The sequence below is a fragment of the Aegilops tauschii genome, chromosome 7 (genome assembly GCF_002575655.3).
Source record: "Aegilops tauschii subsp. strangulata cultivar AL8/78 chromosome 7, Aet v6.0, whole genome shotgun sequence".
In the NCBI taxonomy this organism is placed as follows: domain Eukaryota; kingdom Viridiplantae; phylum Streptophyta; class Magnoliopsida; order Poales; family Poaceae; genus Aegilops; species Aegilops tauschii.
Genome location: NC_053041.3, coordinates 50675312 through 50700350, shown reverse-complemented (window position 1 = coordinate 50700350; position 25039 = coordinate 50675312). Strand labels below are relative to the sequence as shown.

Sequence of the window (25039 nt, the reverse complement as noted above, 5' to 3'; positions counted from 1 at the left end):
AGGAGTACATGGTGGGTTGTCTCATTGCAGCCGTCCTCAGGAACTGAGTTCTGTGTTTGTGATCCATGATACAGTTACTACCACGCATTGGGCCCGAAACCAATGGACCCTCTCGGCTTCTTAATCACCCTTGTCCTCTGTTCAGGAGTTGCAAGTAGTTTCTGGTGTTTGTAGTATGCTGGAGGCCGTGGGCAGCGCTGACCGGAGGGGTGGGCTGTGATGCGGTAGGCACGTGGCCGGGCATGCCGGGCGCCCGTTTGGTGTCTCGGAACCCCGCACACATCGTTCGGGGCCGTATGTGGAAACCTCGGCCGGACTCCCTGCGGATGGAACCTGAATAGGCGATAAACCTGGACTAGAGACTTGAGTGTTTAGGTAGGCTGTGGCCGACACCCTCGCTGGGCCTCCGCTTGAAGGTTGCCGAGTACATGTCGTGTAAACGGCGGTAAGTGGTGAGAGCGTGTGTGTCGAAGTACACCCCTGCAGGGTTAACATCATCTATTCGAATAGCCGTGTCCGCGGAAATGGACTTCTGGGTTGCCTGTACAGTTCATAGACAAGTGAAAGTGGATACTCTAAAATGCGCAAGATAAGCGTGAGTGCTATGGATGGCGTTCTCGTAGGGAGACGGGAGCGGATCCATAGTGGTGTATTGATATGGTGAATTTGTGGACTCGTGTGCGCCACCTCAAAAGAGTTACTTGCAGTCGTAGTTTAGGATAGCCACCGAGTCAAAGCTGGCTTGCTGCAGTTAAACTCCACCACCCCTTTTGTTGATACCGATGCATATGTAGATAGTTCTGATGTAAGTCTTGCTGGGTACATTTGTACTCACGTTTGCTTATTTTATGTTTTGCAGAGAGACGTCAGTCTCGCTAGTAGTCTCGTGTGGACTTCGACGTTTAGCTTGATACCTCAGCTACGATCTTGTGCCCTCGGCAGGATCTAGTAAATAGTCAGGCTTCTCAGCCTTTTCCATTTGTAGATGTCTGTACTCAGACATGTTAAGCTTCCGCATGTGTTTGCCTTTTATGCTCTGAATGTTGGGTCATGAGACCCATGTTTGTAATATCTCGCTCCTCGGAGCCTAATGAATAAATACTTGAGTCGTAGAGTTATGTTGTGATGCCATGTTGTATTTGCACATATCGAGCATATTGTGTGTATGATTGAAATGCTTGGTATGTGTGGGATCCGACAACCTACTTGTTTATCCTTGGTAGCCTCTCTTATGGGGAAATGTAGTCTTGTGCTTCCATGAGCCATAGTAGTCCGCTACAGCCCGGTTCACCGGAGTCCTGCTAGCCCAGCACTACTGCTCCGGAACACTTGACTGGCCGGCATGTGATTCACTTCGTTCCTGTGTCTGTCCCTTCAGGGAAATGTCACGCGGTGACATCCGGAGTCCTGCCTAGCCTGCTACAGGCCGGGTTCCCGGAGTCCTGTTAGCCCAGTGCTACAGCCCGGATTCGCACGCTGCTGACCGACACGTTCGATGTTGATTCATGTATGCCTGTCCCCATACGTTAGTGCCGCTTTGGGTTCACGACTAGCCATGTCGGCCCGGGTTCTCTGTCATATGGATGCTAGCGACACTGTCATATACGTGAGCCAAAAGGCGCAAACGGTCCCGGGTCATGGTAAGGCGACACCCGTGGGAATACCATGCGTGAGGCCGCAAAGTGATATGAGGTGTTACAGGCTAGATCGGTGTGACTTGGAATCGGGGTCCCGACACTCACGCACGGTATTCCCACGGATGTCGCCTTACCATGGCCCGGGACCGTTTGCGCCTTTTGGCCCACGTATATGACAATGTCGCTAGCATCCATATGACAGAGAACCCGGGCCGACATGGCTAGTCGTGAACCCAAAGCGGCACTAACGTATGGGTACAGGCATACATGAATCAACATCGAGCGTGTCGGTCAGCAGCGTGTGAATCCGGGCTGTAGCACTGGGCTAACAGGACTCCGGGAACCCGGGCTGTAGCAGGCTAGGCAGGACTCCGGATGTCACCGCGTGACATTTCCCCGAAGGGACAGACACAGGAACGAAATGAAACACATGCCGGCCAGTCAAGTGTCCAGAGCAGTAGTGCTGGGCTAGCAGGACTCCGGTGAACCGGGCTGTAGCGGACTACTATGGCTCAAGGAGGCACTAGACTACATTTCCCCATAAGAGAGGCTGCCAAGGATAAACAACTAGATTGTCGGATCCCACACATAGCAATACACGTTACACGTATGCATAACATGCAAGTATGTGCTGTACAACATGGCATCACAACATAACGCAAACTCATATAGATAAAAGGCCCAGAAGAGCCACATAGCATTAAGTACAACAGGGGTCACATGACCCATCATTCAGAGCATACAAGCAACGGAAGCATTACATTTGTGAGTACAGACAACTACAAAAGAAAAAGGCTGAGAAGCCTGACTATCTACAAGACCCTCCCAAGGGTACAAGATCGTAGTTGAGGTACAAGCTACTCGTCGAAGTCCAAGCGGAGCAACTAGTAAGACTGAAGTCTCCGCTGCAAAAACATTAACAAAGCAACATGAGTACAAAGGTACTCAGCAAGACTTACTTCAGATCCTATCTTACATGCATTTGTATCAAGAAGGTAGTGTGGGGTTTAGTTGCAGCAAGCCAGCTTTGACTCAGTGGCTATCCTGTTCTACGACTACGAGAAACTTCTTTGAGGTAAGAAGGCGCACACGAGTCCACTAATCACCACCTCAATACACCACTATGGATTCATTCCCGTCTCACTACAAGAAGCCATCCATAGCACTCACACTTATCTTGAGCATTTTAGAGTATCCACTTCAGGTTGTCTATGTACCACGTAAGCATCCAAGAAGTCCATAACCGAGGACACGGCTATTCGAATAGATCATGATAACCCTGCAGGGGTGTACTGCGTCACACACGCTCTCGCCACTTATCGCCATGTACACGTCATGTACCTCGGCAACCTTCAAGCGGAAGCCTGGCGAGGGTGTCGGCCACGACCTGACTAACCACACAAGACTCTAGTCCAGGTTTATCACCTATTCGGGTTCCATCCGCAAGGAGATCCGGCCGGGGTGTCGCTCACGGCCCCAAACGATGTGTACAGGGTTCCCAAGCCCACCATCCGGGTGCCACTCGGTACACCGGGCCACGTGTGCCTAGTCTGTCCCAAGCCCACCCTGCCGGGTGCCACTCGGTAGAAAAATAGCACTACCTACAAACACCAGAAACTAGTTGCAACTCCTGGACAGAGATCAAGTTGGTTAATAAGTCGAGAGGGGTCGAGTTACCGGAACCCAATGTGTGGTAGTAGCTAGTCATTGGACAACATACACAGAACTCAGTGCTTAAGGACGGTTCCAATGAGACAACCCACCATGTACTCCTACATGGCCTCTCACCGCTACCTTTACCAAATCGTGTTCACACGCTTAACTCTCGGCACCAGAACATATCGTAACACTCCAATTCATTCCCAATGAATCAGACCTGACACAACTCTAAGCAATAGTAGGCATGGCATGGTAGGAACACAACATGGCTCAATCAACTCCTACACATGCTAGTGGGTTTCAACTATTTACTGTGGCAATGACAGGTCATGCAGAGGAATGGGTTCAACTACCGCAGCATAAAGTAGCAGTTGAATCGTTGTTGTCCTAATGCAGTAAAAGAGAGCAGGAGCGAGAGAGTAGGATTGTATCGGAATGAACAAAGGGGGTTTGCTTGCCTGGTAGATCAACAGGGTGGCACTGCTCCTCAGACAGGTACTCTGGAACACTCTCCGGAGCAGGACCTATCGAGAGGGAACGGTGTCGACAGTCAAAAACACAATCATATGCAGCAATATGATGCATGAATATGGCATGTATATGTGATGTATTTTGAGCCAATGCATTTAGCATTCAACTTGGAAGAGATCCATTTGAACCAAAGGTTCAAATGCGACTCTAATTTAAGTCCTTATATAAGCCATTTATATGTTTTCACTTATACAGTAGGTATAAGTTGGTTTTTCATGCATGAAACTAGTACAGATGGATAGATTGCATTTTTCTGATAATTTTTCATATATAAATTATTTCAATCTGAGCTACGGTTGAATTTCTATGAATTTTAGAAGTTTTACTAGTTTCTGGAATTTCCTGATTTAATTTAAATCCAGAAAATCCTTTACTGCATCAGCATGACGTCATCGCTGCGTCAGCAGGTCAACGGGCTGGCCAGGGTCAAATCTGACTGGCGGAGCCCACTGGTCAGTGAGACAGGGGTTAACCCCGCGTTGACTCACCTTTGACCTGCTGTGGGGCCCGCTGTCAGCGGCTGTAGGGCGGCTAATTAGTGGGGTTTAACCACTAATGGCCGTGCCACGTCGGCACGCCGGAGTTTGGCTGGCGGCGACCTCAAACCGCGGCGGAAGATTGCCGGAAACATGCTAGGGGCTGCGGTTTGTCGCTCGGGAGGCACCGGGCATGAGCTCTTGCTCTCGCGCATATGATGGACCAGACGGGAGGTCACGGGCGGCCGGAATCTCGCCGGCGGCGAGGTTCAACGGCGACAGAGCCACGGCGTTGTGCGGGTCGATTCTACGGTGCACCATTTCCACCACTGGGCAGTGCTACGGACTCCTGCGAGCTCAACTAGCACGGCTGTAAGCTCAAAAGCGGGCGGAGGCGGCTGTGGCCACGACAATGACATGGCAGGGCGGCGGCGAGCTTCGGGCACGGCGGCGCTAGTGCTAGAGGACGTGCGGGGCGACGGGGATAGGGGCGAAACGAAGAGGGGCTCACCCCACGTAGTTTGGAGACGTCAGCGAGCTCGGGGGAGGCCGGACGGCGACTAATCAAGGGCGGCGGAGGAGGAAGATGGTGATGTTGCCGGCGATGCAGGGCCTCCGGGCTTGCGTGGCTCGGTCGTGAAGATGAGGGGGACGATGGCGGAGCTTCTGGGCGTGGAGAGAGGTTGAGGAGGAGGTGGTGGCTACGGTGAACGACGTCGGCGGCGACGAGCTCCGCTCAGGCGGCGCGGAACAGAGAGCAGAGGAGGGGAAAGGGGTCCAGGGAGAGTGAGAGGGGTCAGGGGTGTGCGTGGCATTGCGGGAGGCGTCCAGGGCGATGAGGGGGGAGAAGCAGGAGGTGGCGCGCATGCGCGCGGGCAGCGAGCGCGTGCCCATCGTCCTCCTGGCGCCAGGAGGACGACGAATGGCACTGGCCAGTCGGCTGGGCCGGCCTGCTGGGCTGCTGGGCCAGGCCAGGCCTCGGGTGAGCACAGGTAAGCTTTTCCCTTTTTGTTTTCTTTTCTATTTTTCTGACATTTGTTCTGATTTAGTAGAATACTAAATCATTTTATTTTCTTATGCCAATTTTTGTAGGGGCTAGTGGTATTATTCCAGAACTCCTCAACAAATGGCATAATTTTTGGACAATATTATATATATATAACAATATATATCCAAAGCAAATAATTACTGCATTAATTCCAAATGCCCAAAATAAATATTTATGATCTCCTAAAAATATTGGTTTGATTTTTATCTCTGTCCAATATTTTCAGAGAGCAACATGAACATTTTCTTGGACCCTTTTGGAGCAATTTTTATCTGGGTCATTTCCAGAAATGATTCTGAGGGTTTCACAGATCCCCACTTCAAATTTAAATGGAATTTAAACATGATGCACACATGACTAGCTAGTCTAGGTCATACCAGAACTAGGGATGTGACACAGAAATTCAAGGCTGATGATTTCTTTGGCGAGCACGTGTTCTTCACTGACTACAATCCCTATGATTCTGCTCGTCTTAGAAGGAAGCGCTTCTGGACCGCCAGCTAGGCCAACTTCTATTCTTCACTGCTCTTCAACAAGGAAAAAGTCTTCGACCACGAGCATATTCCTCATGTGGACATGGAATCACTGCCATGCTTCACTCCTGTCCTCAGTGTGCTTCATGACACATGCCTCCTCAACTTTTGCACAGACATAGTTGATTGGAATGAAGAACTCATTCTTCAATTCTACGCAACTTTACACATCACGGGAGATCCTGACGATGTGAACTCCTAGGTTTTGGACTGGATGGCTGAAAATACTCACTATAAGGAACCGGCCACTGAATTACTTCATGCCCTGCCCATCAGTTCTCCACCTGAAGGAGCTTGTTGCATGTACCAAGAACCTGAGCTTACTGATCACTATATGCAAGTGCTGATGAAGCCATGGAAACCAGGTCAAGGCTCAAGGACAAAATTCCTCGTGAAGGAATTGCAGTATGTACCAAGGACAGTCTATCGCATTCTGACGAAGACTATGAGTCCAATCAAAGGCCACGACTCATCTGATGAGGAAATTGTTGGCATCATGAAGAATCTGGTTTTCAACATCATTCATGGCATTCCTGTCAATTATCACGATTTCTTCATGAGGACTCTGGCAAATGTTGCACTTTCACCGTTTGAGCTGAAGCCTTATGCACCGTGGATTATGAGATTCATCAGAACAAGGTCTTCACTCAACTACAAAGCTGATTTTCAGAATCACCTCAGCTACTTGCCCCCGATTGAAGTCCTCAAGCGGACCTATTCCTCAGCTGACGAAAAGGGCAAGGCACCAGCTGTTATAGATGAAGGCATTCGTCCATTGGATGGTCAATTTCCCAAGGCTGCATCTTATTCCACCAATGATGACTCTGCCACTCATGATTCTGCTGCCCATGCCTCCAAGCCAAATCCTCAAGCTACTGCTCCTCGCGTGATGACTGACCGTGAACTTATGCTAAGTCTTCACCAGAAGGTGGATCGAAACCATAAATGGGTTAAGCGTCAGTTTGGTTCAATTCTTCACAACATGACTGCTACACATAATGCAGTGAAGAAAAACCATTACTACCTCCATGAAGTCTTCGGTCGCACCTGGGCTGTTCTGTCTCACATTTACAGCAAAGAAGATATGAAGAACATGGGTCTCAAGGAGGACTTTGACTGGTCTGCACCTCCACCGAAGAAATACAAGAAGGTCAAGGTTCCTTCCTTGGTGGCCAGCTCCTATTCTTCATCGCGTGAAACTGATAAGCATGAAGACTTGGACGACACTGCGGCAGACCCTACATCAACAAACGACCCCAACAACGCTGGCGCTCCTTCATCAACTTGATATTCTTCTGGGGCGTTAGTCCTCATTTTCGAACCTTTTAGTCATTCGATGACAAAGGGGGAGAAATTTGAGTTAGTCTTCAAGCGGGTCTATCTTTTATGGGCATTTTTTTCTAAGTTACAACTCTCGTTCTTCTGATGACTTTGTTATATCGAGTTGTAAACTTAAAACTCTATGGTGGCCTGATACTTTTGTTGTTTCTTCTGCATGCTTATTCCTCGTTAATGTTATTGCACGCATGCTGAATTACATCAGTCACCATATTTCATCATGCATTTCAAATTCTTCATATATTATGTCAAATGCGTGTATGAATTACAAGATATAGGGGGAGATCTCCATGATTCAACTCTTCAAGTGTGCATTGCTTCAAAAACAAATTCCTCACTATGCACATCTTCAGGGGGAGTTCTTCTATATCTTGCAATCAAATTCCTAAATATCAGTATTTACACTTCATATGTTTATCCCCGTTGAAAATTTAACCATATTGTCATCAATCACCAAAAAGGGGGAGATTGTAAGTGCATCTAGTGCCCCTTAGTGATTTTAATGTATTGAAGACTTATAGGTTAAGGGACTAATGTGTTTATGAGTGTACACAGGTCTATAAGTCTATGAGGAGTTTGATATTTACAGAGAAAGTCGACCCCTAAAAATGAAGTTCTTCGACTGAAGACTTTGAATTTCTGAAGACTTTCTGAAGACTTTGAAAGTGAAGAAATTGGTGTGACCTTGAAGACTTGGTATTCATTTGAGGAATATGAAGCGTGAAGACTTTTGTATTCGTAGTTTCATTTTCTCTTTCTTGAGTCATAGGAAACACCGTACTGTTAAAGGGGGTCGAGGAAATACTAAGGAAAAATTTCCATGTGATGCTCAACTCAAAATCCTACACCTACCAATCCCTTCGAGTGAAGCCATTGGAAATCTCATACAGTTCAGTCATATTCTTCAGTGACAGAGACGAAGTTCTTCTGGTCTCTGAGGAATTTGTTCTGACTGGGGAGTTAGGAATTCGCCAGTGCGGATTGCCTACACAGTGAGGAACATGACAGCCCTGAGGAATTTGATACTCAAATTTCCGACCGTTGTTGTGCTATGCACCAGCTGTCCCAAAATATCTACCCACCTAACGGTCATATCATTGAAGGGCATTTATGTCTTATCATGTCGGGCTGCTCCCTAGGCTATAAATAGTCGCCCCGTACAACCACTAGCTGGTTGGCTGCTCCGAGAGAAACTGACATTTGTCATTTGAGAGCATCCCATCCTCCGAGGACTTTGAGCGAAAATCATCAAGTGAGGAAAACCCAAACCCAAACACCTACAAACCCAAAGTGATTGAGCATCACTGAAGAGATTGATCCTACGTGGATCCGACGCTTGTTACCTTTGAAGACTGTGCTTCTTCCAGACGGTTAGGCGTCATGGTCTAGAGCATCCAAGAGGAATTGTGGATCGCCGTGTGACCGAGTTTGTGAAGGTTCGGAAGTCACCTGAAGAATTACAACGAGTGATTGAACGAGGTATGTGTGACCTTAGTTCAAGGAGAATACGATGATGACTGTGTGTCCGGGACTGTGTGTCCTCAGGTTTAAATACCTAGCCGCTCCAACCAGATGTACAACTGAGACAGCAGTTGGAACTGGTCTACCAAATCATTGTCTTCACCAAGCTTACTGGTTTTATTTCCTCAACTCTTTCATTTCCTCATTACTGTGTTGTGTGCTTGTCATATCTATGTTTGAAGACTTTGACAGAAGACATTCTCAATTTCCTCAGTTCAATTTCTTCAGTCCTTTTGTCTTCATCCTGTGCTATCCTGTGTTTACGCTTTCTGTACTCTGTGTTTGTCTTCATTTCATCATGATGACCATGCCTATGCTCTTCTATGCTTACTCTTGAGTACTTATTCCACTGCAAGTAGTTCTTCGCTAAGGAATTTCCTCACCCGCAAATTCCTCAGTGAAGAATTCATAAAAATCGCCTATTCACCCCCCCTCTAGTCGATATAACGCACTTTGAATAGACAGGGTGGCCAGGGTGTCACGTGCTCGTCTCGATGTCCGTCGTCGCTACCGCGGCGACGTCCGTGTCGATTCGTGTTGCCCTAAGATAGACAGGGTGACAGTGGTGTCACGTGCTCGTCTCGGCGTCCATCGTCGCTACCACAACGACATCTGCCTTGACTCGCGTTACCGTAAGATAGACAGGGTGGCCCTGGTGTCACGTGCTCGTGTCGGCGCCCGTCGTCGCTAATGCGCCGATGTGCGCCTCGACTCGCGTTACCCTAAGAATGGGTGGCAGTGGTGTCACGTGCTCATCTCGGTGTCCGCCGTCACTATCGCGACGACGTCCGCCTCGACTCACGTATCCATGGTTGTCAAATTATACACTTTCTTAATTATTCGTCTGGATCACATGGTGACACTAAGTATTCAGAAAATTTCTGACCTATATCACATGGCAGTCGACTCACGTTGCCCTAAGATAGATAGGGTGGCAGTGGTGTCACGTGCTCGTCTCATCGTCCATCGTCGCTACCGCGACGGGGACAGGGGGGCCCTAGCGTCACGTCCTCGTCTCAGCGTCCGTCGTCGCTACCGCGACGACGTCCACCTCGACTCTTGCGTTACCATAAGACAGGGTGGCAGTGGTGTCACGTGCTCGTCTCGGCGTGCGTTGTCGCTAGCGCGACGATGTCCGCCTCGACCCGCGTTACCTTAAGATACACAGGGTGACAGTGGTGTCACATGCTCATCTCGGCGTCCGTCGTCGCTACCACAATGACATCCCCCTCGAGTCGGATTACCCTAAGATAGACAGGGTGGCAGTGGTGTCACATGCTCGTCTCGGCGTCCGTCGCCGCTACCGCGATGACGTCCGCCTCGACTCGCGTTACCCTAAGATAGACAGGGGCAGTGGTGTCACGTGCTCGTCTCGGCGTCCTTCATCGCTACCGCGACAACGTCCGCGTCGAATCGCGTTGCCCTAAGATAGACAGGGTGGCAGTGGTGTCACGTACTCATCTCGGCGTCCGTCGTCGCTACCGCGTCGACGTCCGCCTCGACTCGCGTTACCGTAAGATAGACAGGGTGGGCTTGGTGTCACGTGCTCGTCTCAGCGTCTGGCGTTGCTAATGTGACGATGAAAGTGCGTTAAATCGACTAGAGGGGGGTGAATAGGCGATTTTTATGAATTCTTCACTGACGAATTTCAGGGTGAGGAAATTCCTTAGCGAAGAACTACTTGCAGCGGAATAAGTACTCAGATGCATACATGACATAACATAAACATGGTCATCATGCTGAAATGAAAACAGACACGGAGTACAGGAAGCGTAAGCACAGGATAAAATAGGATGAAGACAAAATAGACTGAAGAAATTGAACTGAGGAAATTGAGAAAGTCTTGAGTCAAAGTCTTCAAACAGATATGAACAAGCACACACCACAGTAATGAGGAAATGAAAGAGTCGAGGAAATAGAACCAGTAGGCTTGGTGAAGACAATGATTTGGTAGACCAGTTCCAACTGCTGTGACAGTTCACTACAAGAAATATGTCAACTTGTGACCTTCTCTTAGTGACCCCAGCTGAATTGGTCGTAAATCCACGGCCATTTCACTTGGATGGGCTCAAACCCTGAAATTGCTTACACCAAATGGTCACAAAGCAGACAAGAGTGGCCAATGACCTTATTTCTACCTTATTACAACCAATATAAATGGTCATGAGGTTGTGAACGTGGATGCATTGGTACTTATTGCTATGACTAGGCGCTACCTCATCAGTTTTGCTTATGTGTCATGTCCATGTGTCAATTTTTTCCCTAGGTTGTGAAGCAACCTATATTTCTGTCATTCCCAAAATTCCCAAAAAAAAATTGGGCATTCTTTACTATCCAAATCATTGCCTCATGACAATATTCAACTCCATTTGCCTGGTAAATCTTCCTCGGCAAATTTCCAAAGTTTTTGTTCAACTCGAACTGTTGTGAAGGAAGTACTAGCTAGGCATATCCTAATGAGCTAAATTTTTGCCACATCTTCTATATTCCCAAATCATAGCTCTCCACAAAATTTGAGCCCCATCTAACAATACATGTGAGTGTGGCTTCAACATTCATATTTCTGTTCAGTGTGGTACGTTGCAAAGCGAGTGACACCTAGGCTCCTCCATTTGAGCTGCAAATTTTCCAAGATAGTGTCCTTAGTAGATGATCATCCTCGGCCAAAACTCAGGCCCATTGGCCATGTGAATTTCCCGTACCACTAATCAAACACTTGGGTGCTAATTCATGTTTGAGCATTGTTCGGTCTCCTCGTGAGATTCTTCTGTTGTTATTTTCTTCCAAGCATCTACCTTGGGAGTGCCAAACCTACTAGGCATGCCTAGGCTTCCCAGAACGCATGGCAACGCCACGGTCACGCGATGACCACGCGGCGGGCATGTTTGTCTACGCGCTTTGGAGTTGGGGCCGTGGGCCACCGTCCAAACCTCAACGTATCACCACCAAACCATATATTTATGCTTAAATAGATACTTATGTACCTAGAAATGATTTTTGGAAAAAATAAAGAGCAAACTATAAGGCAGTTGCAGTTCAAGTTTGACCCGCTTCCTACTGAATCGCGGAAATTTGTCTTTTTCACCAAAGGTGGATAAAAACCTTTTACACCCAACCATTTTGTCAATTGTGCATTAAACATGTCCTAGTATTTTATAAAATTGATTTGGTCCAATTTTACAACATTTATTTGGTAGTTCCTTAAAAAAAACCTCATTTGGGGCACTCGAAAAATGGAAAATGAATTTTCCGTGCAAAGAAAATGAAAACTCACTTAGGCAACATTGTTTGGAATTCCAAGATGCACCCTTGTGCACAATATGAGACCATCTGAACAAACTAGGCCATGAATTTGGCCATAAGATTGATCATTTGACTTGAAAGCCATGAATCTTCACACATGATAGCTCATTTCTGAGAACACTTTTTTAAAAGAATTGCCGTATTACAAGTTTATTATTTTTCCTGGTAACTTGGTCACATATAATGGCACAATGCGAAGGTTTTACAATTTTTTTTGATTTGTTTTGAAATTTTTATGCCCGTTTCAAAATGCGGTCAAAACGGCGGGAATGACCGTTCCTAGCTAGTGGTTGAATCTTGGAATTTTTTTGGTGTTTCTCTGATTAAATAGATACTTTTGTACCTAGAAATGATTTTTGAGAAAAATAAATAGCAAACTATGAGGCAGCCGCAGTTCAAATTTGACCCGCTTCCAGCTGAATCAGCGGAAATTTGTCTTTTTCACCAGAGGTGGATCAAAACTTTTTATACCCAACCATTTGGTCAATTGTGAATTAAATATGTCCTAGTATTTTAGAAAAATGAGTTGGTCCAATTGTGCAACAATTATTTGGTAGGTTCTTCACAAAAAAAGTCATTTGGGGCACTCGAAAAATGAATTTGTTTTGTGTGCAATGCAAATGAAGACCACAAAATCATCATTGTTTGAAATCCTAAGATACACATATGTGCACAATATTGGGTCATTTAAACATACAACATGAGGCTAATATGTTGAGTGTTTACCCCAAATAAGAGGTTAAAAAATATAAAGGAGACAAAAGAAAGAAACACAATTACATAAGCTGGATTTTGATTGGTGGAACCATGTATGACACGGATCGATGACATGGCAGACATCCTACCATCCATTGCTAGCAATCCCACGTCCATCCATCCATCCATCTGAAGAAAGGAGAAAAAAACCCACTGCACCCACTCCTCGTCCTCGCGAACCCTGCCCAACCACTCGTCGCTTCCTCCCCTTCCCATCCCCTCCCCGCCGCCACCACCGACCTCGCCTGTCGCCGCCGTGCGCCAACCTCCCCTCCCCTTCCTTCCTTCCCTACCTACGTCGTCCGCCTCCATCTCCGTGTCTGGCCGCACACAAACTCCCTCATCCTTCTCTGTTAGGGTTAGGGTTCGCGGTCGGAGCGGAGCGGCGCTGATGGGATGGGTACCTGACGGACGGAGTTGGAGGAGAAGAAGGACCCCGACGTCTTCATCAGCCAACACTGTCGGGGATATACCCCGCGGTATGACCCGGCCGGAATTGGCGACTCACTGGTGACCTGCCCGGAGCTTGGCGATTCACAGATAACCTGCCCGATCTTGGCGACTCATTAGTAACCCGGCGGGCGGGTCAGATGGACAACAAGGCCCAAGGCCCAGAAGGCCGGCTCACGTTTATGATGGGCCGGCTTAAGAAGAAAGGGATGACGAATACTTCCTTTACGAGGAAGCAAGACCCGGACTTGTAATTAACTTGTAAGAGAAGATAGACTAGTCCTAGTCCTACTAGGACTCCACATGTAACCCGCCCCTCTAACTTATATAAGGAGGGGCAGGGCACCCCAAAGAGGGACAAGCAACAAGAAACAATATCTAGGGTTAGACACAAAGAGCCGGCTTACCGGCGATTCTCTTATGAGTATAATGAGACCTAGCCACAAACAGCATGTAGGGCTATTACCGGATGATATTTCCCGGGGCCCGAAGCTGTCTAAACCCTTGTCTTGTGCGTTGATCCGCCCTGCGTTTCTCATCCCAATCAACCCCTCTCAAGCTACTACATAGATGTGCTGGCCTCACGACTAAGTCCTCACGCTAAGGACATCTGCCGTGACAATTCCACGACAAACACCAAGACCAGCCTTCCATCTTCGACGCCGACGGATCCGCGAGCGACCACCCAGGATCTGCGGCCACGGCGGCTTGGTCCGCGGTTGGTCCCTTGCTCCCTGTTGTTCTCTGCGCGTTTGGTCTGCGGTTGATTTCTGGTCGCCCTTGGGCGTTTGCTCCATGCAGGTGTACACCGAGGGGACCCAAATCGTCATCTGGTGGTTCGAGAAGCCGATCATCTACGACGTCTGCGCACAACCCAACCCAACCTGGTGGAGAACACCTCCGAGAGCTGGGATTGGTAACCTTCTCCTATTCTTGATTCCTCTTTACCTGATCAGATGCGTGATTTATTACTTACCTGGGAGCCAAATCCATGATTGGGAGGGTCCGATTTTAGTTGGCCTTGTTGATGTTCTTCAAGTCTAGCATCTGAGAGGATCAGACGCGTGAAGTGATTAATTTGCTAGCTACATGTGGTTGGGGTCTGGTACAAGTAAAAGGGTTTTGGCATTTGTTCATTTCTGAGCATATCATATCCTGTAACTGTGGACTGTAACGGGTCGTGCATATAGCAATTTGGACAGGTTTATGGGGTCTGGTACATGCAAAGGGTTGTGGCATTGTCATTTCCCAGCCCTGCAATAGGATCGGACACAACTTAAGTGTTTATCAATTTTGATAGGTGGGTGGCGTCTGGTACATGTAATGGGTTTGCCGCCAATATCATTTCTGAGTTTCTGGTTGCCATGACAACAGCTGCTACCGCATACCCGCCGTTGATGGGAGTCAATTTTTGTTGACTCATTTGGATTTCAATGCAACCCATGTTAGGTGATCTATGAAATCCTATTTCCTTTATACTAAATCTTGCAATTCTCGGTTGTGGCTTATGTTTTTTCCCTTGGCACCCACTCACGGCTGCCTTCTGTCTGTGCTTCTCTTCTCAGGGCGATGGTCTTGCGGCACATGGCGTCGGAGCTGAGCCTGGGCATGAAGAGCGACGACTACGTGCGGGTCCTCGACCTGCTCGGCCTCAACCTGCAGACCTTTGCCAAGGTTCCCCTCAAGTCCCACACGGTGGATGAAATCAGGGAGGTAATATTTGGTCATGACCCATCTTCCTGCTGAACAGTAGACGATCTTACTAAACACCTAGCCCACCTTTCCTGGTATGCTTGTATCTGCTACATGTTGTTTTCATCTTGATAGCTAGCAGCCTAGCAGCATGAACTTTGATTATGAAATCTCTATATGCTGTATTATTAATTGGGTCAATCTCGAATTTGTTGTGAATTGTAAGATGCTTTGAGTAAATGTTTTTTTTTTGCCTTCTTGCGTGTAGGCGGTCAGGTGAGATAGCAAGCAGAGGTTCAGTCTGTTGGAGTAGGATGGAGAGCTGCTGATTCGGGTTAACCAGGGGCACACTATGGCAGTATGATTTCTGCCTGACCCTCCAGACCGTGGAGAAGCAGTCGGCCGCTGGCGGGGGACGTGGGCAACGACGAGATCGTCGTCCTCTCCAAGCGAAGGGGACAACTCAACTAGGTCTGCAGCTAACTCAACTTGACCCTGCTGTTGTTATGATTTCTGTAGTAGAAGCATGTTAAGAGACTTGGCTGTATTCATGGAGGTGCTTAAATATGTTCTGTTTAGCCTTAGGGCATGACTAAGGCATGCCATATGTTCTGTTTGAAGTCACTTGCAAATAATCTAACCATATCAGCGGCTTCAGTAATTATATCATTATTGCCTTGTTTTGAGACTTGCACAAAATTACTTGTGATGGCCAATATTTCAACACAAAACGCTGAATCAGGATGTGAAGTGATTTTATGGGTTTCTGGGGTTCTATTGACTAAATCCTATTTGTCTACATCTGTTTTTCTCTAAAGCATTAAGACCTTTTGCTAGAGCCGGGGCTCCCCTTCCAGCGGCCCTATTGATTGTTTTTTTGGAATACATGTTTTTGTATATAAGATGCTACCATCAAGTTAATAGTAACACTAATAATCATCTGTACCCTTTTATTATGAGTTGATTGCACATGATCGGGCTGTGCTTCCTCTGATTACATTCAGAATTGTTTGAAGTTAATGATGATGATATACTAGGAGCATTACTTTCACCTACAATAATTGGCTCAGTTTAATATAGTATAACCGACAGAACATCTACAATTCCAGTCATGATTCATTTTGACAGTGTGTTTTTTGTTTGTGCTATCCTCTATTGAATGAATTCAATAAATTTCTCACGAATTCTGCCTGGCCTTCTACTAGCCCAAATCTGAAGTAGTATTAATAATGTTGTTAAGTTGTCTAAACATGCTACTATTTGGCAATTCAATTTCATATTGCATTTGGATCTTAAACTTATACAGTATAATCTTAGTTATTTGCATATGTAAAATATGTTGACAAAGTGTTAAGTTGGATTACCGCCTCATGTTGATGGCATTGTCTCTAAACATTTAATAATGTTTCTTTTTGGTGATCTGGATCAGGATCTAATGTTGTTTAGGCTGCTGCTGCTGCTGTGACGGAAGATCAAGAGGCATGGAGATGCGCACCACAGTTTTAGTTGATGTTGCACCATGTTTTGGTGCTTGTGTATCTGTTTTTGCTTGTAAGCACACTTGTATGCGCTTGTGTATCGTGCATGTGTATCTATTTTTGCTTGTTTTAGTTGATGTTGGACGTGCGGACTTGTATGTGCTGTTGTGCGTATTTGGCTGAATGATTTCTGAATTTAATCATTTAATCAAGAGAATTATTGAGTGTTTGCTATCCAAATGTGTAAACTGGAAATCAGTGGATAAAAAGACCAAATGTTCTATTGGACCAAATAATATATGGGCTCTAAAAAGGCTATGGCCCAAATAATAGTGGACTGACACATTATTTATTTCTGGAAAACTTGAACAAAAATGCTTAAAGAAATGGTCTGCAAAAGGGCCATGGCCCAGAAAATTAGAAGGCTGAATTGTTGGGCTTGGCCTATGAAGTCGACCAAAACTGAGCAGAAAAAAAATATAAATGGGCTGAATTAATGGGCTTGGCCCATATAGACACCTAATCGGACTGGGTTGAATCTTATCCACGTCAGCTTGCCACGCTGGATCTTACGTGGCTTGGGAAGGCTGCTAGTGACCAAAATTTCGGTCGAAGAACCAACGACCTTTTACATATGTCGTTAATTTTAGTTTACGACCGCCAGCTTTTGACCTTCTGTTTTTGGTCAAAAAAAGGCCGCAAATAAAAAACAATGACCTTTCAGTGACCAATAGTGGTGGTCGCAAGTTGACATATTTCTTGTAGTGGTTGTACGTCTGGTTGGAGCGGCTAGGTATTTAAACCTAAGGACACACAGTCTCAGACACACAGTCCTCACCGTATTCTCCTTGAGCTAAGGTCACACAGACCTCGCCCAATCATTCGTGGTAAGTCTTCAGGTGACTTCCAAACCTTCACAAACTCTGTCACTCGGCGATCCACAATTTCCTCTTGGATGCTCTAGACCATAACGCCTAACCGTCTGGAAGATGCACAGTCTTTAAAGGTAACAAGCGCCGGATCCACGCAGGATCAATCTCTTCGGTGATGCTCAATCACTTTGGGTTTTTAGGTGTTTGGGTTTGGGTTTTCCTCACTTGATGATTTTCGCTCAAAGTCCTCGGAGGATGGGATGCTCTCAAATGACAAGTGTCAGTTTCTCTCGGAGCAGCCAACCAGCTAGTGGTTGTAGGGGGCGGCTATTTATAGCCTAGGGAGCAGCCCTACATGATAAGACATAAATGCCCTTCAATGATATGACCGTTAGGTGGGTAAGATATTTTGGGACAGCTGGCGCATAGCACAGCAACGGTCGGAATTTTGAGTGTCTAATTCCTCAGGGCTATCATGTTCCTCACTTGTAGGTAATCCGCACTGGCGAATTCCTAACTTCTCAGTCAGAACAAATTTCTCAGAGACCAGAAGTACTTCGTCTCTGTCACTGAAGAAATTGATTGAACTGCATGAGATTTCCAATGGCTTCACTCGAAGGGATTGGTAGGTGTAGGATTTTGAGTTGAGCATCACTTGGAAATTTTTCCTTAGTATTTCCTCGACCCCCTTAACAGTACGATGTTTCCTATGACTCAAGAAAGAGAAAATGAAACTACGAAAACAAAAGTCTTCACGCTTCATGTTCCTCGAATGAATACCAAGTCTTCAAGGTCACACCAATTTCTTCACTTTCAAAGTCTTCAGAAATTAAAAGGGAGGGAGTCAAAGATAATATTTTGTAAAATATTATCAATAGAAAAAATAAGCACGATAGAAGATGTGAATCTCTTCATACATAAGTGGGTAGGCAGCAATAATCAAGAAAAGGTAGTTAAGAATGCGTCCGTTGATTGATATGACTAGAAAAAGGGACCTTTACATACCGGAATTTCATGTTTAGATTTATGTCTTGGTAGGGAATTTCTCGAAAACCTATTAAATGATACAAAGGAGGAGTGATCAAAGAGGAAAAACACCAAGATTGGCATGAAATCCCATACATCGTTTTTTATCGGTGTTGCAACCTGACATGCCAAGGAATTTATTTAAAAACCTAATGCACTTCTATATTAAAATGAACAACCTAATGCACTTGCATGTTTCATTACGATTTTCATTTTTTCTATGATGACATATACAGGGTGTAAATTTAATCGAAATATAGTTTAGTGAAAGGCCATATAGTTGGCATCGGAAAGGGTCAATATAGCCGCACAAATGCGCGGGAAACCCTGCTAGTTAACACTATTTATTGAGTGAATTCCTCCTCTCCCTCTATTTCTTGGTTATCGAGTTGGCTTGTTGATTTCTAGGCAATTTGCAATCACATATAAATTTGCGTATTCTCATGCAAAGTATCAAAGTTGGACAATTTAATGAAATAATGGACCTATTTAGTAGCACAAGTGCATGCTAACTCAGTTGGCTGTGGCTTTTGGGCATGGAGGCGACATCATGAGTTTGAATCTTACAAAACGCAACCGTTTCCTCGTTCTTTGCAAAAACACAACGGACGAACCTCACCTAAACCTTGACCGCGGGTTAATTAATGAAAAATGTAGGGTATTTTGTTGCAAAATATGAGACGGATGGGCATAAATGCTCCGTCTTTTATTAGTAGGTATAAATAGATAGATATATAGATAGATAGATAGATAGATATAGATAGATAGATATACATATAGATAGCATATAGACACGTGGGTTGTCGTTGTACTATATATGTGCTTTTTTGCATGTTATGCTACGATATAAAAATGTTTTTGCATGTTGTTTTCTTGCAATTTGCTTATCTTCATCTGAAAGAGTCCTGACTAAATCTCACTTGTCTTGTGCCGTTTGATTTAGTTTGCGCACCATTTGTTTGTTTGATTTACTTTTTTCAGTTTTTAACTTTTTCCATGTCAGTGCTATTACAATTCTATATGACGAGATCTCAAAAAAATAAATCTATATGACTGTCTGCCCACAACTGCCAAATCACCAAGTGGGTGATGTGTGTTAAATGAACAAGTGGGCAATGTGCAAGTAAATGAAACAGCATAATAGACAATCGAGTCAAAGCACAACAACCAAAGGATTTGAACTTTGTAAATATGCAAGACAACTAGTTACTCGGATTTCTTTCATCAAATTTTTCCTTGTTGGATCTCCACGGAAACATGCGGGCTATCTAATGTTTAATTGGAACCTAATTGCCCAAACCATATAAGGTGCCTTTTATTACCGACGGACAAATTTTCCGAGCATATGGAATTCTATCCCAGAAACCGCGATGAAGGTGGGCATTAACCGTTGTAGGAATGACACTTCTGCAGGCACTCAGTCTTCGTCTTGTAACAGTCGGCATTCTTATTCTCGCAACAGTAGCACTCAGCACGAATCTCAATGTTGAAATAACATATGAGAAAGAGGCTGCAAAATTTCTCGGTTTTCTTGCTCTCGCCTACAGATGTTGAGTTGATGATGGTAGCGTTGGTACTTGTGTTCGCCGCATGATCATCTTGGTTGACCATCGTTTGCTTATTATCGAGAGCACCTGTATAGTATATTTAACCTTAGTATGCAGTACCGCAGATGTGTGTGTGTGTATGTATGTCTGATCCGAAGAATTAGTGGCAAGAAGTTAACACAAGATTCTAAAGACGATGATGATATATACTTACACTGTGCACAAAGCACAAGGCATCCAATGAAGAATATCATCGTCGCCTGCACTAGGCTGCTCCCTCTCATATTGGTTATCTGTTACTTGACAAACTCAGTTCTAGTGGAGTGTAAGGTTCCAGTAGGAAATTGTTGGACTCCAAATGTGGCAGACACGGACGACAAGTCTATAAATAGCAAGAGTTGGAAAATACTTTAAATATTCATTAATGTACTACAAAAGATTGCAAGTGCACCAGATATATGTTCATTAATGTCGAGATTTTTGCACATATATATACCTATACTAATAGGCACTCCCAAGAAATTCCCACATTAATTAGAGAAAAATAGAAAATGGAGGCCGTTGATTTTGCGGGTCAAGATTATAACTGTGTAGATCAGATCTTTAATCATAGAAACGGAAAAAATTAAAACAACTTTAATTCTCACATATCTCTCTTATCTCTCTATTCTCATTCGTATCTCTTTAATTACAGAAAAGAAAGAAATTAAAACCGCTTTAATTTTCACATATCTCTCTCTATCACTCTATTTCTCACGTGTCTCTCTATCAAAGTCCGCTTTAATTATCATCCTTAACCCGTCCGTCCTTGGGTGACGGTTCCATGATTGGCGCTTGGGCGATTCCCAGGGGATTCTGCGGTGACTCCTGGTAAACCCTAGAGTCCCCTCAGGCAACCCCGTCCCTGGCCGACGCCAGCAAACTCTCCCCCTAGCGGCGATCCTTGCTGGACTGATCTCGAGACCGCTCACCCATCCACCAAAGGCCTTACGAGTGTTGCTAGGGCATTCATTCGTAATACAACCACCTAGTAAACCATAGATCGATGCAAGTCCTCGACACAATGGAGAAAGTGGAAGGTTTGATGCAGAAGTTGCGGTTGCCAAAACCAGAGAAGAAGGGAGTCAAGATCGGAAGGGGCGGGTTGAGGAGAACGGGAACGGAAGATCCACAGGCGATCGGTAAGGTTATGTCCGGGAAACCAGTATATGTGGAAGGTATGATCAAATCCCTCGGAAGAGTGTGGTGTCCGATCAAGGGAATCAAGTGCAAGGAGTTAGAGGACAACACCTTTCTTTTCACCTTCTTGCAAGCAGCGGGTTAGAGGAAAGCATTGGAGGAAGGGCCATGGATGGTGGGCAAGGACCTGATTGTGATGGTAGATTTCGACCCAGCTAAAACGCTAGAAGAGTATGAGTTCACTATCATCCCTATTTGGGTCAGGATGACCAAGATGCCGCTCGGTTTCATGAGTGAAGAAAACGGAGGGATCATTGGTGACGAGATTGGCGAGTTCATGGAGGTAAACAGGGGGATGATGATAATGTGGCTGGAAGTTTCCTTAGGCTGAAAGTTAGACTGGACATTACAAAGCCACTGTTGAGAGGAATCACTTTGGATATTGAACGGGATAAGACAAGGAGTCTGCAGAAGTGATGGACGTGGATAAAAGAAAGAAGAAAGATGATGAGCAAAAATGGTGCCCCCTAGAGTATGAGTACCTCCCTGATTTTTGTTACACGTGTGGTCTAATTGGACACGTGGACAAGGCGTGTTCTATTGGACTAGGGAGAGGTGAGGTGCAACAGTATGGGAGATGGATGAAAGCTGATATGAGAAAAGGAAGAGAGGACGAGAAAGGAGGATGGAGCTTCCACTGGTAGAAACCGACCCATTTGTCCCGGTTTCAGAGGCCCCTTAGCCCCGGTTCTAGAACCGGGACTAAAGGGTCGGGACTAAAGCCCAAAACTGTAGTCCCGGTTCGCTTACGAACTGGGACAGAAGGGGCTTCACGTGACCGCTGCGGGGCGCCTAGGCAGGAGCACCTTTAGTCCCAGTTGGTAACACCAACCGGTACCAAAAGGCATCCACGCGTCAGCAGCTGGTAGGAGCAGGGGTTTTGTTTTTCGTTTTTAAAAGAAGGGAGAGGGGGTTTCATATATTGTGTTAGCTAGCTAATAGAGAGAAGTGACCTCGCTTATTTCCGTGCTTGATCAACGCTAGGAGGTATACGTATAGAGAGAACTCGAATGCGGCGTCACTAGCGCGCGCGTCGTAAGAGGCGCACTCGATTTTTCGCACGGAATTTCCTATTTGCCGCTCGTTGCGGCAAGTTGCCGGGGCAACGCACAGGCGATCGGCCGACCGACACGACTGGGCCGACCCATTTGTGTAGATCGCGTTGGCACTACCCCATCCGGTTTTGGGAACCTTCCAGAAGGTTCCCTGAACCCGTTTTTTTTCTTTTCTACTTTTTTTCTTTTCTTTTCTTTTTTCTATTTCTTTGTGGTCAGGTTTTTCTTTTTCTTTTTTTTTTATTTTTCCGTTTTATTTTTATTCAATTTCATTTTTCATTTTTAGAAATATTCAGGTTCCTAAAAAAAGTTCAAATTTTGGAAAATGTTCCTGTTTTCAAATTTTGTTTTTACATTCAAAAAATGTTTGCATTTTAAAATTGTTTGGGAATTTCAAAAAATGTTCCTGTTTTCAATTTTTTTTTAGAAATTTCAAAAAATTTTCGCTTCTTTTCTAAATATTTTCAAAACAATGTTCATGAATTTCTGAATATTTTTTGTTTTCTTTTTCATTTTTCTCTTTTTCTTTTTGAAGTTTATTTTTCTATTTGAACTTTTTTGAAAATTTCAAATATAATTCAGAATTTCAAACAATGTTCTCATTTTGAATTTTTTTCACAAATTCCAAAATTGTTTACAATTTCAAAAAATGTTTGTGGTTTCAAAATTTTATTCACAATTTCAAAAAAATGTTCTCGTTTTCAAAATTTGGTCACAAATTCAAAAATTGTTCGGGGAGTTTCAAATAATGTTCAGGCTTTCAAAATTTGTTCGGAATTTAAAAAATATTCCCTTTTTCAAAAACAGTTCACAAATTCAAAATACATTTGTGGTTTCTAATTTTTTTATCTTTTTTGAAAAATGTTTGAAATTTGAAATTTTATTTCTGTTTTTAAAAAATGTTCATGTTTTTCAAAGAAAGATTTGGAGCTTCTAAAGAAAACTCTATTCTGCCTTGTTCGTGTCGTTACAGTACATGGTCCGGTCACTACAGTACATGTTTGATCTGCTTCTCCCAGTAGTGCTTTTAGTATTTCGCGGTGTATAACAATAACCAACGGGTCATCAGTTCAAGTGGCTAGCGAGAGTCATTCAGTATCCAGAGGTCGCGAGGTCGATCCCCGCACGGGGGCGCTCAGTTTTTAGCTACAGTGCGTTTATTGGCTCGCTGCAGTGCTGCTAATGGGCCGACCCACTCGGTGGTGCCCCTGTGCGATATGGTGGCAATTTGCTGCAAAATGCGACACATAGGAGCTCCCCAATACCTCACCTAGCCTCTATTCCCTTTCCATGTTTTTTTTTGGGCCTGTGTTTTCCTATTCCCTTTCTGGGCCAGCGGTTTTTCAGGGACAATAATGGGCCGGAAATCCCAATTTTAATTGAAATGAACCAGCACTTTCAACTAAAATGAATAGCTACTTTACACAGAAAAAATAAATTCGCATATTCCTCTATTCCCTTTCGATTAATATACTTTCCATGAACAAAATTTTATTAAACAAAAATTAACATACTGAATTAAATTGATCTACAGCTTTTTGGTTGAATCGAAATGTTCATTAAATTGATCTACTATGAACAGGTTTTAAAATTAATGAGAAAAATTCAAATCAAGAACATATTTATAGAAATAAACAACTTTTGAATTCCTGAAATTTCCTGAAAAACAAGAACATTTTCTGACATATCTGATTTTTTTAAACGAACATTTTTGTGTCAATTTGACATGACATGCTAGACGACGTCCGCCTCGACTTTTAAGACAGGGTGGCAGTAGTGTCACGTGCTCGTCTCGGCGTCCGTCCTCGCTGCCGCGATGACGTCCGCCTCGACTCGCGTTACACTAAGATAGACAGGGTGGCCAGGGTGTCAAGAGCTCGTATTGGCGTCCGTCGTCGTTACCGCGACGACGTTTGCCTCGACTCGCGTAACCCGATGATAGACATGGTGGTAGTGGTGTCACGTGCTCGTCTCAGCGTCCGTCGTCGCTACGACGACGACTTCTGCCTCGACTCGCGTTACCCTAAGATAGACATGGTGGCCCTGGTGTCACCTACTCGTCACGGCGTCCGTCGTTGCCAACGCGACAACGTCCGCCTCGACTCGTGTTACCCTAAGACAGGGTGGCAGTGGTGTCACGTGCTCATCTTGGCATCCATCGTCGCTATCGTGACGACGTCCGCCTCGACTCGCGTTCCGCTAAGACAGGGTGGCAGTGGTGTCACGTGCTCGTCGTGGCGTCCGTCGTCGCTATCGCGACGACGTCCGCCTCGACTCGCATTACGCTAAGACGAGGTGGCAGTGGTGTCACGTTCTCGCCTCGGCGTCCGTCGCCGCTTCCGCAACGACCTCCGCCTCTACTCGCGTTACCATAAGAGAGGGTGGCAGTGGTGTCACATGCTCGACTCGGGGTCCGGCGTCGCTACCGCGATGACGTCCGCCTCGACTCGCGTTACCCTAAGATAGACAGGGTGGCCCTAGCGTCACGTCCTCGTCTCGGCGTCCGTCGTCACTAACAATAACCAACGGGTCATCAGCTCAAGTGGCTAGCGAGAGTCATTCAGTATCCAGAGGTCGCGAGGTCGATCCCCGCACGGGGGCGCTCAGTTTTTAGCTACAGTGCGTTTATTGGCTCGCTGCAGTGCTGCTAATGGGCCGACCCACTCGGTGGTGCCCCTGTGCGATATGGTGGCAATTTGCTGCAAAATGCGACACATAGGAGCTCCCCAATACCTCACCTAGCCTCTATTCCCTTTCCAAGTTTTTTTTTGGGCCTGTGTTTTCCTATTCCCTTTCTGGGCCAGCGGTTTTTCAGGGACAATAATGGGCCGGAAATCCCAATTTTAATTGAAATGAACCAGCACTTTCAACTAAAATG

General features: G+C 45.4%; 2 long non-coding RNA genes across 4 annotated transcripts; one reads left to right on the top strand and one right to left on the bottom strand.

Annotated features, from left to right (window-relative positions):
- The first annotated feature begins 13884 nt into the window (after positions 1-13884).
- LOC141027663 (uncharacterized) lies at positions 13885-16639 on the top strand. 3 transcript variants are annotated; one of them, XR_012189341.1, is made up of 6 exons: positions 13885-13970; positions 14054-14168; positions 14627-14696; positions 14818-14965; positions 15213-15415; positions 16374-16639. It is a non-coding gene; the product is annotated as an uncharacterized lncRNA (long non-coding RNA). The 3 variants fall into 3 exon arrangements; XR_012189340.1 differs by having other exon boundaries at positions 14553-14696; XR_012189339.1 differs by lacking the exon at positions 14627-14696.
- Positions 16640-19473: 2834 nt separating this feature from the next.
- LOC120969825 (uncharacterized) lies at positions 19474-20616 on the bottom strand. The gene is made up of 2 exons (XR_005764218.3): positions 20082-20616; positions 19474-19954 (listed from the first exon to the last, which is right to left on the bottom strand). It is a non-coding gene; the product is annotated as an uncharacterized lncRNA (long non-coding RNA).
- Between the last annotated feature and the right edge of the window lie 4423 nt (positions 20617-25039).